Below are 16,478 nucleotides of genomic sequence, written 5' to 3' on the forward strand. Positions count from 1 at the left end.
TGTGACTCCAACAAAGAGAATGATGGACTGCTAGAAGCTCAGGAGCTAACCTGGAGGAGAGGCCTTGATTCGTCAAGAGAAGTGCAGGTGGAGCTCCGGGGGAACGTCCAAAGGACCTGCTAAAGCCTTGTGAACAGAACTGGCTTTAGACATCTGATCTGCTCCAGAGAGCAGTGTCATATCAAAGTTGGTGCTCTGTGTTCCTCATCTTCTCTGTTCCTTGGAGGCAGAGATGATATTCCTTGAAACTAATGAAGCTTGTATTTCAGAACCTCTCACTTGCACGGGCCCCTTTGGCCCATAAATCTTATATTTAATTTTTATTCTTTTTCCTCAAGAGTGTATTAGTTCTCTAAAGATGCGTAACACATTACCACAAACTTAGCAACACAAATTTATTATCTCGCTATTATATGCTGGAAGTCTGGTATAGCATATGTGACTCAATTCTCTACTCAGGGTCCCAGGCTGAACAAGGTACTAGTCAGGTCTGAGGCTCAGGGGCCTCCTTGAAACTCACTGGTTTTTGGAAGAATTGAGTTCATTATGGTTGTAGGACTGAGATCTTTATTTCTCTGCTGGCTATCAGTTGGGGACCTCTGTCAGCTCCTATAGTCTACTCCCAATGCTTTGCCATGTGGCCACTTATTATGAAATGAAAGTTTTGTGTTCCCTCCTCCCCATATTCATACATTGAAGCCCTAAATCCAAATGTGAATGTATTTGGAAACAGGACCTTTGGAAGTTAAAATTAAAATTAACTGAGTTACCCAACAGGATCAGTGTCCTCATAAGAGACCTCAGAGCAGGCTGTGTGTGCTGTGTGAGCACCTAGAGAGAAAGGGGCCATCTACAAGCCACGAGGAGTGCTCTTACCAGAAAGTGACCATGTTGGCACCCTAATCTCAGACCTCCAGCCTTCAGATCTATGATAAAATAAATCTGTTGTTTAAGCCAGTCATTCTGTGGTATTTTGTTACAGCAGCCTGAGCTAATACATTACACGCCTCTCCACCACCCCCCAAATCACAATACTGGTTTGCTTTCTTCCAGACCAGACAGACCGCATCTCTCTCTCTGACTTTATCTTCTTTTTAACACTTAATAAGAATTGGAGAAATTTCATTACCTGAGGACCAAAAAATACCTACACATCAAACAGCAAGGAAAGATCTATTTGGTAACTTAATTTCAGAGAAACTGGTGGGAAAAATAAGTATTCTACTTGAGACAGTATGAGTCCAGCTTGTTCAACAAATTAGTTGCACTTATAAAAGAGGAGGCATAAAGACAGTAAAACAAATACACAGCACAACAACACGAGCACATACGGTTCTGAAAGTGGCCCAAGTAGAGAAGTTCCTAGACTGGACGATGAGGGATTAGATTGTAGTCCTGATTCTTTCACTGACCACTTAGGTTGCAGTGTGGAATGTAGTTGTAGTATGGAATAGTCACACAACAAACAACCCACAGAGAAGAATGGACAAATGATAATAATACAAACAGACAATCCATAGAAGAGGAGATGCAAATGGAAAATAAACAAATGAAAAGATGGTCAAATCCACTCTTTGTCAGGGATATGTACATTTAAAAAAATAAAGTTTTTCAACAGTATGTCTAACAAAAAATCAAATAAAATATTGAAAATATCCAGCCTTTGTTAAAGAGTAAGGAAATGGACATATTTCACATTACTGGTAAAGGTATAATATTGTACTATAATCTGGTTGGAAAATCTTCTAGAGGAATCTATTTAAATTTAAAATGTACATACCCTTTGGTCCAGAAACCTGTTATAAGACTGAATACCATTGGAGTACAAGTATCAGTTCAGTTCAGTTCAGTTCAGTCGCTCAGTCGTGTCCGACTCTTTGTGACCCCATGAATCGCAGCACGCCAGGCCTCCCCGTCCATCACCAACTCCCGGAGTTCACTCAGACTCATGTCCATCGACTCATACATTGCTTATAGTGGCAAATAAAACAAAACTAGAAATAACCTGAATGTCCAACAGGAAAAAAATAATTGAATACATTTTTATGTACTATATTACATTATGGAATATAATCTAGCTATTAAAAACATGAATTAAATCTATCTGTATTAACCAGGAGGAATGAGCATGATATATTAAGTGAAAAAGCAAATTGCACAGTAATGTGTACTGTATGTCCCTATTTTTCTTAAGGGAAAAAAGAATCTCCTTTTTTATACTTCGTTATTTGTATCAGCAAAGAGAAAGATGTGCAAAGTTACACAATACAGTGTTAATGTTGGGGTGGAAGATGGTATTAAGGGAGTGGTAAAGGTATTAAATGGTAAAGGTATTAGGGCTTCCCTGGTGGCTCAGACGGTAAAGCGTCTGCCTGCAGTGCCCGAGACCTGGGTTTGATCCCTGGGTTGGGAAGATCCCCTGGAGAAGGCAATGGCACCCCACTCCAGTACTCTTGCCTGGAAAATTCCATGGACCAAGGAGCCTGGTAGGCTATAGTCCATGGGGTCGCAAAGAGTTGGACACGACTGAGCGACTTCACTTTCACTTTAAAGGTATTAAAAGGAAGAAAGGGGGAAATTATTAATGTGCTTTATATGTTAATTTTTCCATTGTTTGACTTACCATCAAGTATATGTATTACTCTAGATTTTTTTTTTAGTATGTTTAAAAATTAAAAGAAAAAAAGAGTAAAAGCATAGGTTTGGCAGTTCAAAAAACCCAAATTTGACCTCTTCTTCACTAGCTGGGTAACCATGAATGACTGAAACCTCTCTGAGCCTCTGTCTTCTCATCTGTTAAGGTGGGTATGATACCTAGCTCCTAGAGTTGTTGTGAGGATTAAAAGAGATCATGTTTTTAAATGCTGAGCACATAGCAGGTATTTTAATAAATAGTAGTTATTATTAGCCCCACTCAAGATAGGGGTGGGGATTGGATTCACTTCTGGATTGGATTGACTTATAGTCATGTATGGATGTGAGAGTTGGACTATAAAGAAAGCTGAGCACCGAAGAATTGATGCTTTTGAACTGGGTGTTGGAGAAGACTCTTGAGAGTCCCTTGGACTACAAGGAGACCCAACCAGTCCATCCTAAAGGAGATCAGTCCTGAGTGTTCATTGGAAGGACTGACGTTGAAGCTGAAACTCCAATACTTTGGCCACCTGATGCAAAGAGCTGATTCATTTGAAAAGACTCTGATGCTGGGGAAGATTGAAGGCAGGAGAAGAAAGATTGACGACAGAGGATGAGATGGTTGGATGGCATCACCGACTCAATGGACATGAGTTTGAGTAAACTCTGGGAGTTGGTGATGGACAGGGAGGCCTGGAGTGCTGCAGTCCATGGGGTCCCAAAGAGTCGGACACAACGGAGCGACTGAACTGATCTGTATAGGAGCTCTGAGCAGGTTAATGATTTGGCAGCTTTCAGCAGTTTCACCCTTCAGGAAAACAAAATTCACACTAATCATATTAGTAGAATTTCAATATAGAGACTGTAAGGTATAGTCTGGGCAGAGGCAGAAAAGAGAGAAAGACGACCTCAACGGAGGTAGGTTACCTTTATTCAGGCAAGGAGGGGTGACAGTCGGCCTAACGACCAGGCTGAGCACAAGAGGGATCAGGGAGGCTTCATATCTAAAGGGAGGTTTGTGGAAGCGATAAGGGAAACTTTAGTCAGGCAGGATGTTTTGGGTAATCTTTAGTTGAGATGGCATTTGTAGTTGAACAAGGGCTGGGAGGTTTGGGGCAGGGGATGATAAGTCCCAGGTAGATGTAACTGGCCTGGAGCATCAGGGCGAGACTCAAAGTTCGGTTTTGTTTTCCCGAAGTTAGATGATTCAGCAAGGGCCTTTGAGACCTTTGTTTTCTTTTCTGGGCCCAAGAACTCCTTCAGAGACTTCGTTAAATTGGGAGTTGGAAGACTGAAAGTAGAGAAAAAGGCGAGAAAAGAGAAGATGACTGGGACTTCCCTGGTGGTCCAGCGGTTAAGAATCTGCCTTCTAATGCAGGGGACACAGGTTCAATCCCTGGTAGGCGAACTAAAATTCCCCACATACTGTGGAACTACCAAGACCACTCACCACAACTACTGAGCCCGTGCTCTGCAACAAGGGAAGTCACCATGATGAGAAGCCCACCCACCTCAACAAGAGAAAGCCTGTGTGCAGCAGCAAAGACTCAGCACAGCCAAAATAAAGAAGTAAATAAATAAAATAATGACTGCATTAGCAGTTACCTCCCCAGGCATGGGCAAATACATAGAAGAGTCATCAATCTAGAAGTTTAGATGTGTTCTGAGAGGGCACCTTCCCCAACAACCCTCAAATCTGGAAACCGGCACCAACTGCTGCTGTCAAGGTCAATGACCTTTGCCAGGGAGACACTGACAGGAACAAGAAATAGAACAAAAGGAACAAGTCCCTTCTCCCTCCTGCAGTGTTCCAGTCTTTCTCCAGTGCCCCTTGCAGGGACAGCTTCATAGAGGACCAGGCCGGCAAAGGAGAAATGAGGTTTGCAGACTCGCTACCCATCTCAGGGTTTGGAAGGGTAGATTGGCAGCTAAGAGATTGCCACAGCTTCTTCAAACCAGCTTTCTTTAACTATTGTTCTACAATTAGATAAGAGGAAGGGCAGAAAGGAGGACCGGAGGTGGTAGGCTAATCCTCACCTTTATTTTCCAGGGCAATCCAGCTGTGAGTCAAATTTGTTTACTCCAGTCCACAAAACAAAAGCCCTTTGTCAGTCCAATCCAGACTCCTCAGGAAGCTGTTAAGTGAACATTCATGGTTATTCATCCTTATCTTAAATTAATCAAAAGTGTCTTTACAAGGACTGGAATTCACTGTCCTAGAAGGGCTCTCATATACAGACACACATTTTCCTACCTTGTTCAACTTCCTGCAGTGTTTTGGAATCCAGAGATGTTTGTACATGGCTGTATGCTCAGTCGCTCCAGGCGTGTCTGACTCTTTGGATTGTAACCTGCCAGGCTCCTCTGTTCATGAGATTCTCCAGGCAAGAATACTGGACTGGCTTGCCATGGCCTCCTCCAGGGGATCTTCTGGACCCAGGGATTGAACCTGCATCTCCTGTGTCTTCAGCATCACAGGTGGATTCCTCACTGCTGAGACACCAGGGAAGCCCACCCAGAGATGTTTGGGCTCCCCTTATAAGCCAGAGTCTTATAAACTGGAGCAGCTGCCTACACCTTCCTCTAGGTCAGATCACCAGCAGGTCACTTTATCTCTTTGGGTCTTCAATTTCCTCTTTTAAAATAAGAATTTTAGGCTCCATATTCCTAAAATTCCTCACAATTCCAGCATTGTACAATTTTGCCTGTTCTACGATCAAAATGAAACAAGGCTCTTCTTTTTTGAAGATTAATAAACTAAAAATGGGTTTTCAAGAATGTTAGATGATGCAGGCTAAGCTTAGGGTTTATTACTGCCATTACATTTACATTAAAACTGCACCTTGACATGAAAGAGTTTGATACTTTCGCTGAATCCAGGTATCAAATGTCAATTAGATTTATTAAGGGCTGACGTGAGCCAAGTTCTACAATGGAGATTCAGAAGAAAGATAAAACAGCACTTTAACTCCTGACGAAGCCATAAGTGAAGAATAATTAACTAATAATGAAACAGAGGGAAGGGTGCTGGGTACAACCTCTGAAAGAATAACATAAACTGAGGACACAGCATGAACTGGTTAGAACCAAATGGATCCAAGATGGCAGACAAGTCGACCTCCACCTCACGGTAACACATCACCAAGCTGTGACACAGCCACAGGTGCCAGGACAGTTCCAAGGCCGACCACCAGATACCAAACAGTGGGCGGTGGCCCATTTCCTGGAAATCTCTGCCCCATCCCCCAAATAGCTGGAACAATCCTCCCACTCTTTAGCCTGTGAAATTACCCAGCCCATAAAAGCTAACCACACCACATTTCAGTGCCCTGTCACCTTCTCAGATGGCCCACGCTCTGTCTATGGAGTGTGCTTCTCTCTAAATAAACTGACTTCTTCATCTCTCATTGCATTCTTTCTGTGATGAGACATCAAAAACCTGAGCTTCATTAAATTCTGAAACAAGGAGTGTGATCTCAGTTGGAAGACTGCGGGTTTTGGCTGGGTTCAAGTCCCAGCTCATGGGTTCAAGCCCCAATCTGAGGTGCATGGTTTGGATAAGATAACAAAGCAAAAGGTCAATATTCGGGTAATGTACCAAATTTTGTTCTGGAATGAAATTGGTTTGGTGCATTGAACTGCTTTGTTGGTTGGTGACACAAGAGTAGGGAGGTTTCTCAAAGCAAATGAGCTGAGTTTTTTTGAATTTTATTGTTGCTGTCCAGACGCTAAGTCATGTCCAACTCTTAGTGACCCCATGGACTGCAGCATGCTAGGCCCCTCTGTCCTCCACGATCTCTGAGATTTTGCTCAAATTCATGTCTATTGAGTCTGTGATGTTATCTAACCATCTCATCCTCTACCACCCTCTTCTCCTTTTGCCTTCAAACTTTCCCAGCATCAGGGTTTTTTCCAATGAATCAGCCCTTCACATCAGGTGGTCAAGGTATTGGAGCTTCAACTTCAGCAACAGTCTTTTCAATAAATATTCAGGGTTGATTTCCTTTATGATTGGCTGGTTTGATCTCCTTATAGTCCAAGGGAATCTCAAGAGTCTTCTCCAGCACCACAATTTGAAAACATCAATTCTTTGGTGTTCAACCTTCTTTCTGGTCCAACTCTCACATCCATACATGACTACTGGAAAAACCATAGCTTTGATTATATGGACCTTTGTCGGCAAAGTGATGTCTCTGCTTTTTAATATACTGTTTAGGTTTGTTGTAGCTTTTCTTCCAAGAAGCAAGCATCTTTTAATTTCATGGCTGCAGTCATCACTCACAGTGATTTTGGAGCCCAAGAAAATAAAATCTGTCACTGCTTCGACTTTTCCCCCTCCTATTTGCCATGAAGTGATGTGATTGAATTTTGTGATCTTTCATATCTATCATATTTATTTAAAAAGAGGGAGAAAAACCCTCTGGCTACTAACAGGGCAAGCAAACTTGATAATTGGCTCAAATAGATGTTAATCATGGTAGAGGCAATGAAGAAAAATTTTTAAATTAAAACTGATCTACAAAATAAAATTTTGGATGGAGTTTTATTAGGTACTTCCATAATCTATCAAATAGTGCTTGGAGTTGGGTGATCAGACTGAAAGAGTGGATTAATCCCCCAATTCCAATTCTGTACTTGTAGTGCTATGTCCGAAATGCTAGGAATGTATTTTGGAAGTCACGAGCACACCATAAAACAGTAATTCTACTTTTCTTTACTTATGCCACTGGCCCAGCCTAAAGGCCCTTTTCATGGCTTGTCTGAATATTTCTCATCTTCTGTCATCCTCCAGGATCTACACAGTCTAGCTCAGCTCCTATCTGAAACCTTACCAGGGTGTGAAACATTGGCTTACAGTCATCTGTCCTCTTTACTGAATGGACAGGGCTGAGTTGAACAATATCTGACTATATCCCATCTTCTATCATCCACAATTACAATCTCTCACAAGAACATCTGCTTCTGAAGATATCAGGTCCTAATCTTTGAAACCTGTGTTACCTTATGTGGAAACATGGCCTTTGCACAAATATGTAAAGACCTTGTTACAGGAAGATTATCTTGGATTATTAGGGTGGGCCCTAAATGCAATCACACAACACCTTCTTAGAAGGAGAAAGAAGGAGATATGATGACCCGCAGTTGAGGAGGAGGCAATATGATTGTGGAGGCAGAGACTGGAGTGATGTGGCTGTAGGCAAGCTCTGATAGCCACCAGAAGCTAGAAGAGGCGAGGAATGGAGGGAGGCATGACTCTGCATTGACATCTTGATTTTGGCCCAGTTAAAATGATTTTGGGCTTTTAGACTCTAGAACTATGAGGGAATAAATTCTGCTATTTATTTTTTATAATTATATATGTAAATTATATATATAATTTTATATAAATAAAATAATTATTTTATTATAATAAGCCACTAAGTTTGTGGTAGTTTTTCACAGCAGCAATAGGAAATTAATATAACCCCACTGAGATTTAACCATACAAACTAGTAGAGTACTGAACTCTCTGCTGAACCATGGCATTTAGAGCTGGTCCTGCTCACATGAAGACATCAGAATTATGGGATAGAAGAGAACTAATGCTTCTGTAATTCTTGCTGTTGCTGGTTGGGTTCTTCAGAAGCAGATGCTCAGATGGAGTCTGGTGTGCTGGATATTTTTTAGAGTGAACACCTGTGAAGAGAAGGGAGGTTACTTTTTTGTAAATATTTATTTGGCTGCACTGGGTCTTAGTTGCAGCCATGTGGAATCTTTAGTTGTGGCATGCAGGCTCTTACTTGTGGCATGTGGGATCTTAGTTCCCTGATCAGGGATCGAACCTAGGCCCCCTGCCTTGGGAGTGCGGAATCTTAGCCACTGGACCACGAGGGAAGTTCCAAGAGGAGAGGATTAACATAGACCAGGAGCAAAACTGTAAATGTATTTTGTGCCTTGTCCATGTGAATATGAACTGTTTCTGATATTCTTCTCTGGTTGAAATAGAAAAAAAATCCATTTTGCAAGTCAGCAACTGCGTATCATGTACCTGAGGCCCTGTTAGTCTGTCCCGACAAAGAAATCACAACTTGCTCGTTCATAATTGCAACTATTGCTTGGTTGAGTTTGCTATGGTGTGCTATCATCCTCTAGGATCTATCTAGCATACAATTTAGTAGCTATAAATGAAGGTACTGCTTGGTTAAATTTATGAAGCTACTGTTATCCTCCAGGATTACATTATTTCTGATGAATTAAATGGAATATGATGTGGACCATCTCCCCTGCATCACTTAGATCTTTAAAACTGTCACTAATTTCCAGCCTCCTGCCCAGGGTATGATATTGTTTCTGATTTACGACTGGATAGGAGATAGTTTCAGAGACTTCTATTTGGTCCTTCCTTCTATGACAGCTCTTATCACACAGGCCAAAGACTCAATGTAGGGTTGTATCAGCTACCAAATATGTCAGCTTCAATCACACACTTGAATAATGGGAAAAATTATTGAGTATGGCGGCAAATCTAGTAGACCCACCGAGAAAAGAACCAGCTATTATTGGGTCTCCATTCTCAAGAGAGGAGCCATAATAATGCTTTGGATCTCTGGGTATAAATGTCAACTTGGACCCTATAATCAACTCTTTCCAAAATATTTTGGTATTCTCATTTTCACAGTAGGGGTAGGACTGCGAGGGAAGTCATTACTGTGTGTACTTGCCAGAATGTTACAGGGTTTTTTCCTTCCAGGGACATAGCCTCTTCTTCATTCAATGTGTTTTGGTCCAAGTGGCTCAGGATGATCAAATTTTAACTGGGGCCAGAACTTTCAATGACTCTTTCAAAGATCTTAAATTGTACCCACCTGGTTTCTAGTCACCTCTATAAGGTAGTGGTTAAGTACTGCCACCTGGTTTCTATTATTTTTGTGTTTTAACATGATCATTTCTATTCACTGTGCCTACTTCTGTAACAGTTTCTCCTACCACTAGTCCTAGTGTTCGGAGGAGAGCCACCACTGAATTTTTCAGTCATGGTGGTGCCCCTCTTAGCAGCACATTCATTGTAGCCTTGGTAAATGCTGTAAAGTTCCTCTGGAGCATAGTTATCTGTGAATCTTCTGGCCTTCCAGAGGGCAACCGCTTCCTGGAAACTTTTCATTCTTTCTTCCACCAACTGCATTGGCACTTGTGACTTTAAAAAAAATTTTTTTTAATTTTGATCCCTGGTCAGGGACTAAGATCCCATGTGGGATCAAACCTGTGCCACCTGCAGTAGAAGCATGGAGTCTTAACCACTGGACCACCAGGAAAGTCCCTACTGGTGACATTTTAACTTTTACTTAGTGAGAGCTATCAATTTTCCTAAGTTTCTAGGAACCATCCTCAGAGGAAGTTTGCTTATCTATTAAGTCAAACTCTCCTCTGTCTGGTCTTAGGTTTTGGTTCCCTAGATCAAGCCTCCTCAGAATCTAGACTCATGTACATCCGGCTCATGCTAATAAATGATGGCTAGACCCTGTAGTTCCTTTGCAGTTCCTTTGGTGAATAATCCTTTTCTTCCTTTAATAGGCTCAGCACATCTCCAGCTGGATTTGCTATGACTTTACGCCCAGTGTAGGCCTAGTGTGAAAGTGTTAGTCGCTCAGTCATGTCCAACTCTTAGGAATCCCATGGACAGAAGCCCACCAGGCTTCTTTGTCCATGGAATTCTCCAGGCAAGAATACTGGAGTGGGTTGCCAAGCCCTCCTCCAGGGGGTCTTCCAGATCTACGAATCAAAACCTGGATCTTTTGCGTTGCAGCCAGATTCTTGACAATCTGAGCCCCCGGGGACTAAGGCCTAGTAGCCAGGGGTATAGGTGGGGACAGTACCTGAGAAGGCACACTTTTTTGTTAAGGATCTGAGTTCTCTGCTTTACTTTCAAGCAACAAGGGTGTGCTACCTGTTAAAAGGAGAAGAGGAGTCCTGCTGCATGCTCAGAGGATTTAGAGGAGTCTAGAAGATCAAAATACACCCAGATGTCCTGTCCTAAGTGTCAGAGTCCCATTAACCTTGATATAACCTGCCTTGGTTAGTCATTTACCTTCTCTGGGACTTGCCTACTCTATTAAGACCCTGTACAGGTCTTCAGCCTTCTCTACCCTCCTTCTGCAGGAAATGAGAAACTCCTTGTTAGCTTTCACACTTGGCTTTCATTGCTTGTTAATCACCTGCAGCTTTTTTTTTTTCCTAATTTTTTTCTAGAATATGCATGGATTTTTTCCCAATAATCACTCAATCCCATTATCCTTGTGGTTACTATTTCTCCTGTTTCTCTCAAATGCTTATGACATCGTACTGAGGACTTCCCCAGTGGTCCAGTGGTTAAGACTTCACCTTCCAATGCAGGGCATTCAGGGTCCATCTCTGGTCAGGGAATCAAGATCCCACATGCTGCGTGATGAGTCCCAAAAGAAAAAAATGAAGACATCTCACCAGTTAGTCTAGTGCATTCCTCTCCATGGGCATATCACCCTAATTTGTCACCAATAAGAACCGAACCACCACCTTTCCACCCATTGCCAGTGATGCGATCCTCATTGCCAACGAGGTGGTTAGTGATCTAGTTTTAAAATCTCATCTTACCACCTGCTTTTTTGGACTACCAGTTTCCACTGGTTAGTCCTCCAGGTGCTGATGCTGATATCTGTAGAAGGAAGGCTTGCAGAAATTTTATTCAGGATCCGTATCTGTGAAAAGGAGGGACAGGAAGAAAAACTGGGCAGAGCGAAAAGCTTAGATGCCATGCAGGTCTGACAAAGCTTCAGCCAACCATGGGATCTCTGGAACATTTCTAACCCATAAGAACTGTCCCGAGGTGGGCCAAAGTGGCCAAAATTTTATATCCCTGTTTCACTCCTTCACTGAGAATCAGGTGCCCCTGCAAGACAAGACCTTGGGTAAGGTAAGTCTCTAGAAAGCTGAGGCAAAACCTGAGTAAACGGACAGAAGTTGTCTTAGAGCAGCACTCTGAGCATTTGGGGCAACAAATCGTCCTTGAAGTGAGATCTGGGGCAGCATATCTATAACATTAAATTAGGTTACAGGGCAATTTATTCCCCAGGGCATTAATGAAGGGAGTAGATCAATCAGCCAGCAATTAATGGAGCCAATCATCTTGGTGTGATGTCAATGAGGAAGACAGCCTAACAGAGAAATCAAGGAAAAAATACAAAGAGAGCCATGATAAAACCACTGTTAACCCAGAGTGACATAGCACATATTGAAGGCTGTGTCATCTGAGAAGTGACATCAGAGGCTTCACACTATGGAGGAAACAGACTTCACTAAATTAGTGCAGCTAAACCCTTAAATGAATGAATAAGCAAACATCAACAAAAGCCTCAGAGAGGAGAGAAGGGAATTAGGATCCAAAGTGGCTGCAATATATTACCTAAAATGTCCAGTTTTCGACAAAAATTATGAGACATACAAAGGAAACAAGCAGGTGTGGCCCATACGCTGTTTTGTTTTAAAAGGAGGCAACAGAGACTGCCTATGAGGAGATATTGATGTCAGACTGAACAAAGATTTCAAAGCAGCCATTATGTTTCATACATTCAATGGTCAGCATTCAAAGTTCAAAGAACTTAAAGAAACATGTTTAAAGCAAAGGCAGATAAACTGACAATGTCTCATCAAATTGAAAATGTTAACAAAGAGATAAGTGAATAAGTGTAAGTGAAGTTGCTCAGTCCTGTCCGACTCTTTGCAACCCCATGGACTGTAGCCTACCAGGCTCCTCTGTCCATGGGATTTTCCAGGCAATAGTACTGGAGTGGATTGCCATTTCCTTCTCCAGCAGATCTTCCCCACCCAGGGATCGAACCCGGGTCTTCCGCATTGTAGACAGATGCTTTACCATCTGAGCCACCAGAGAAGTCCTAACAAAGAGATAGAAATTATTAAAAAGTAACCAAATGGAAATTCTGGAGTTGAGAATTACAAATAAGTAAAATTAAAAATTCAATAGAGTGGCTCAACAGTAGATTTAAATTGGCAGAAGAAATAGTAAACTTAAAGATAAAATGATAGAGATTATGCAAATTAAAGAACAGAGAGAAAGAAGAATAAGGAAAAATGAACAGAGCTTGTGAGATGCTATTAAGTACACCAACATGTGTGTAAAAGAAGTACCAGATAAGAGGAAAGAGAGAAAGAAGCAGAAAAAATACTTGAAGATACCTGGCTGAAAACATCCCAAATTTGATGAAAACCACTGATACACACATCCACACCTACCAAGCAGGAGATGTGAGTTCAGTCCCTGGGTTGGGAAGATCCCCTGGAAAAGGAAGTGGCAACCCACTTCAGTGTCTTGTCTGGGAAATCCCATGGACAGTGAAGCCTGGTGGGCTACAGTCCAAGGGGATCGCAAAAGAGTTGGACACAACTTAGCAACTAAACAAAAACAACAACACATCCAATAGTTTAATGAAGTTCAAGTAGGATAAAAACAAAGAGATGCACACTCAGATGTATTATAGAAAAAAATGCTGAAAGACAAAGAAAAATTTGAAAGCAGAAAACACAAGCAACTTGTACAAGAAAGCCCCAGTAAAATTAACAATTGATTCCTTGTAAGAAATAGTGGAAGCCAGAAGGCAGTGGGAGGATATATTAAAAGTGCTGAAAGTGAAAAATTGCATCCAGCAAAGCTTTCAAAAATGGTGAAAAAAACACTCCCAGATCAATAAAAGCTGAGGGAATTTTTTTTTGTTAATTTTTTGCCAGCAGACCCACTTTGCAGGAAATGCTAAAGGGATTCTTCAGCCTGAAAGCAACTCACCCAAGATGGTAATTCAAATCCACATGAAAAAACAAAGAGGCTGGTAAGGGTAATTATGTTATTTTTATAATTGTAAAAGATGAACAAATACCTTATTTCTTCTCTTTCATTCTATTAATTGATTTTAAAAGCAACTGTATAAAGCAATATGTACCCTTTTTGAAAATGACATTAAAAGCTAAAACAACAACATTAAGAAAAAGAAAACACAACACACAGAGTAGAGGCCCACAATGCTTCCTTTCACTCTTGTGAGTCTCCAAGTACTATTCTTAATTACATTTGTTTTTATTTTTCTTCATATATCTTTAAATGGGTCCTGACTCTGTAAGGGCAGGAAGTGTCATTTAGCATAGTTCAGTGAGTACTGCAATAAATGAAGGTAGTCTGAATCTACCACAGCAGGGAAAGAACATTTTGAATAGGAGAGTGGTTACATGTGGACTCGGGAAAGTTAGCCAACCTCTATTGTAATCACCTGTGGAATCTAGACAGGAGGTAGATACCCTGGAGCCAGCTCGGATTCCATCAATGTTATTGGATTATTATTTTTTTAAATCCCACGAGCTAAGAAATCTTTCTATCCTGAGAGCAATCTGTCTGCTTTAGTTCCTGATAAAATTCTCTGTGAAGTCCAGACAAGAACAATGGCACTGGCCCTAGGCCTCTGGGGGTATTTAACAGCCGGGGCCATGATTTTTGGGTGGTGTCAGCAACTACCCACTTATCTGCAGCACAAGCACAGGACCTTGTAGGCAGGCTCATGATGTGAATGAGTGAATAAAACATCAAAGGGAGAGAATTCAAGGCCAGAAGCAGAATCTTCAGGAGAAACTTTTTTTTTTTTTTAGGAGAAACTTTTATAATAGAAATACTTCAGCCTACACCAGAGGACATCAGAAGATTTAATAATCATCATCTTCAGGTTTTTAATAGCCTGGGATCAGCAGTGCTGGAAAATGTGTAACTAGTCTAAGAAAAAAAGAAAGCCATTGCTGATTTCAATGGTATAAGTCCTCCTACAATGGCCAATTTCAATCTACTAACATGCACACCATAGCTTTGAGAGCAAGTTCACTTTTCCAGCATCATAAAGTATTTCAACACTGGAACACACCCGTGCAGTCATTTTATTTTTCTTTTCTTATACTTCCCCAAACTCTCTCACGACTTTGCCCTTTGCATTCCATGATCTCTTTAGCATCTAGCCTTTTCCCAGTGCTCAACTTTCCATGTCTTTTAAGGCTCATTTCAGGAATCACCTCCTTTGAAAGAAGACATGTTTTCAGACTTCCCTTATGGTCCACTGGCTAAAACTCCATGCTCCTAATGCAAGGATCCTGGGTTCGATCTCTGGTCAGGGAAGTAACTAGATCCCACATGCTGCCACTAAAAGTTTCCAGGTGCTGCACCTAAGACCCAGCTCAGCCAAATAAACAAATGTTAAAAAGAGAAAAAAGATGCATTTTGATGACCTTGACGACCTCAGCTGGATTAGGTGCCTCTCTTTGCATCCCTACAGTCCCCTGCTCTTCCCCGAGTCACTGCACTCATCACATCTCTATTGCTTTGTCTGCTTGCCTCTGTTTCCTGACCCTCCTCCATACCCACCATGTAGTCCTTATGGGAGCTGCCTATTACACTATACCTTCCCTTTAGTGAGTCCAGGGGGCAGGTGTACAACCGAAGTTAGATGAATCTGAGTCTGGCCATAGGAGTTTTTGAACTGGAACTGCAGAATTAAGACTGTAAATTATGAGATGGGGATTTAAGCCATCATGGCAGAGGCTAATCTGAGAAAAGAAGTCCAAATGCAAAATAAACGGAAATGGATGGACAGATATGTGATAAATTAATTATAGCAAATGTTAACTACTGTAAAATTTAAGTGGTAGTATATATATGTACAAATTTTTCAACTTTTCTGTATATTGAATTTTTAATAACAAATTATTGAAGGAGGGGGTAAGAAATAGACAAGGGTCACAGAGTGAGAGAATTCTGGGGAGATTCCACACTCTGGGTTCAGCTGTCTGAAGGCTGTGCCTGATTTCTCGCTCTGCTGATCATGATTACCTAGAAAAAATTTTCCCCTTTTTGCTATGCTAGGTCAAATTGGAATTCTGTCTCTTGCAATCAAGAAGGTCCTGACTAAAAGAATGTATAATGTAGTAGAATGCAACTTTTTTCAAGCCTACCTTCTCTGTTAAGCTTTAAACTCTGAGAGGGGCCTTCCCTGGTGGTCGAGTGGTTAAGAAGCTGCCTGACAATACAGGAGACACAAGTTCGAGCTGTGGTTCGGGAAAATTACACACGCTGTGGGGCACTAAGTCCTCATGCTGCAACTACCGAGCCTATGTGCTGCAACTAGTGAAGCCCTGTTTCCTAGAGCCCCTGCTCTGCAACAAGAGGAGCCGCTCACCGCAGGGAGAAGCCCACGCACCTCAGTGAAGAGGAGCCTCCGCTTGCGGCAACTAGAGAAAGCCCAAGAACAGCAACGAAGACCCAGCCCAGGCAAGAATAAATTAATAAATAAATAAATTAAAAAAAATAAAATCTAAACTCTGAGTGGTCAGGGATCCTGCATTATCTATATATATATTTTGTCATTCCATGTTCTCCCAAAACAGGCAATTTAACAGAGTGGTAAAAAGCATGGGTTTAGCAGTCAGACAGGCCTAGATATATATAGTCTAGATCTGCCGTCTTACTGTGGGATTGTATACAGCTACTTAACTTAAATCTTTCTCATACTCAGTTTCCTCATCTGTAAAATGGAGATTATTTGCTGAATAGAATGTGGGAATAAAATAGGTAATGTATGGAGAGCATTCAGCCAAATGTCTAGCCTGCAAAAAGTGCTTGATAAATGTTAGCAATACTTACTGTTATCAGGCGATTCATATGACCTCACATTCTCTTATTCTCTGTCCTCAGTTTTTTAAATTATTAAATTTTCTCCATTCTGAATTGCCACTGGTTATAAACCACATTATAGATTTAATAGCAACTCATCATAAAAATAAGGAAATAA

At 41.3% G+C, this 16,478-nt stretch overlaps 1 long non-coding RNA gene across 7 annotated transcripts; it reads right to left on the reverse strand.

Moving 5' to 3' along the window:
• Window positions 1–7,410: 7,410 nt before the first annotated feature.
• On the reverse strand, window positions 7,411–16,192 carry LOC123329747. Of its 7 annotated transcripts, none has more exons than XR_006545305.2 (3): window positions 15,643–16,192; window positions 11,242–11,345; window positions 7,411–8,310 (listed from the first exon to the last, which is right to left on the reverse strand). It is a non-coding gene; the product is annotated as an uncharacterized LOC123329747 (long non-coding RNA). The 7 variants fall into 7 exon arrangements; XR_006545304.2 differs by lacking the exon at window positions 15,643–16,192 and adding an exon at window positions 13,923–15,591; XR_006545303.2 differs by lacking the exon at window positions 15,643–16,192 and adding an exon at window positions 13,445–13,888.
• Window positions 16,193–16,478: the final 286 nt, after the last annotated feature.

The sequence above is a fragment of the Bubalus bubalis genome, chromosome 16 (assembly GCF_019923935.1).
Source record: "Bubalus bubalis isolate 160015118507 breed Murrah chromosome 16, NDDB_SH_1, whole genome shotgun sequence".
NCBI lineage: Eukaryota > Metazoa > Chordata > Mammalia > Artiodactyla > Bovidae > Bubalus > Bubalus bubalis.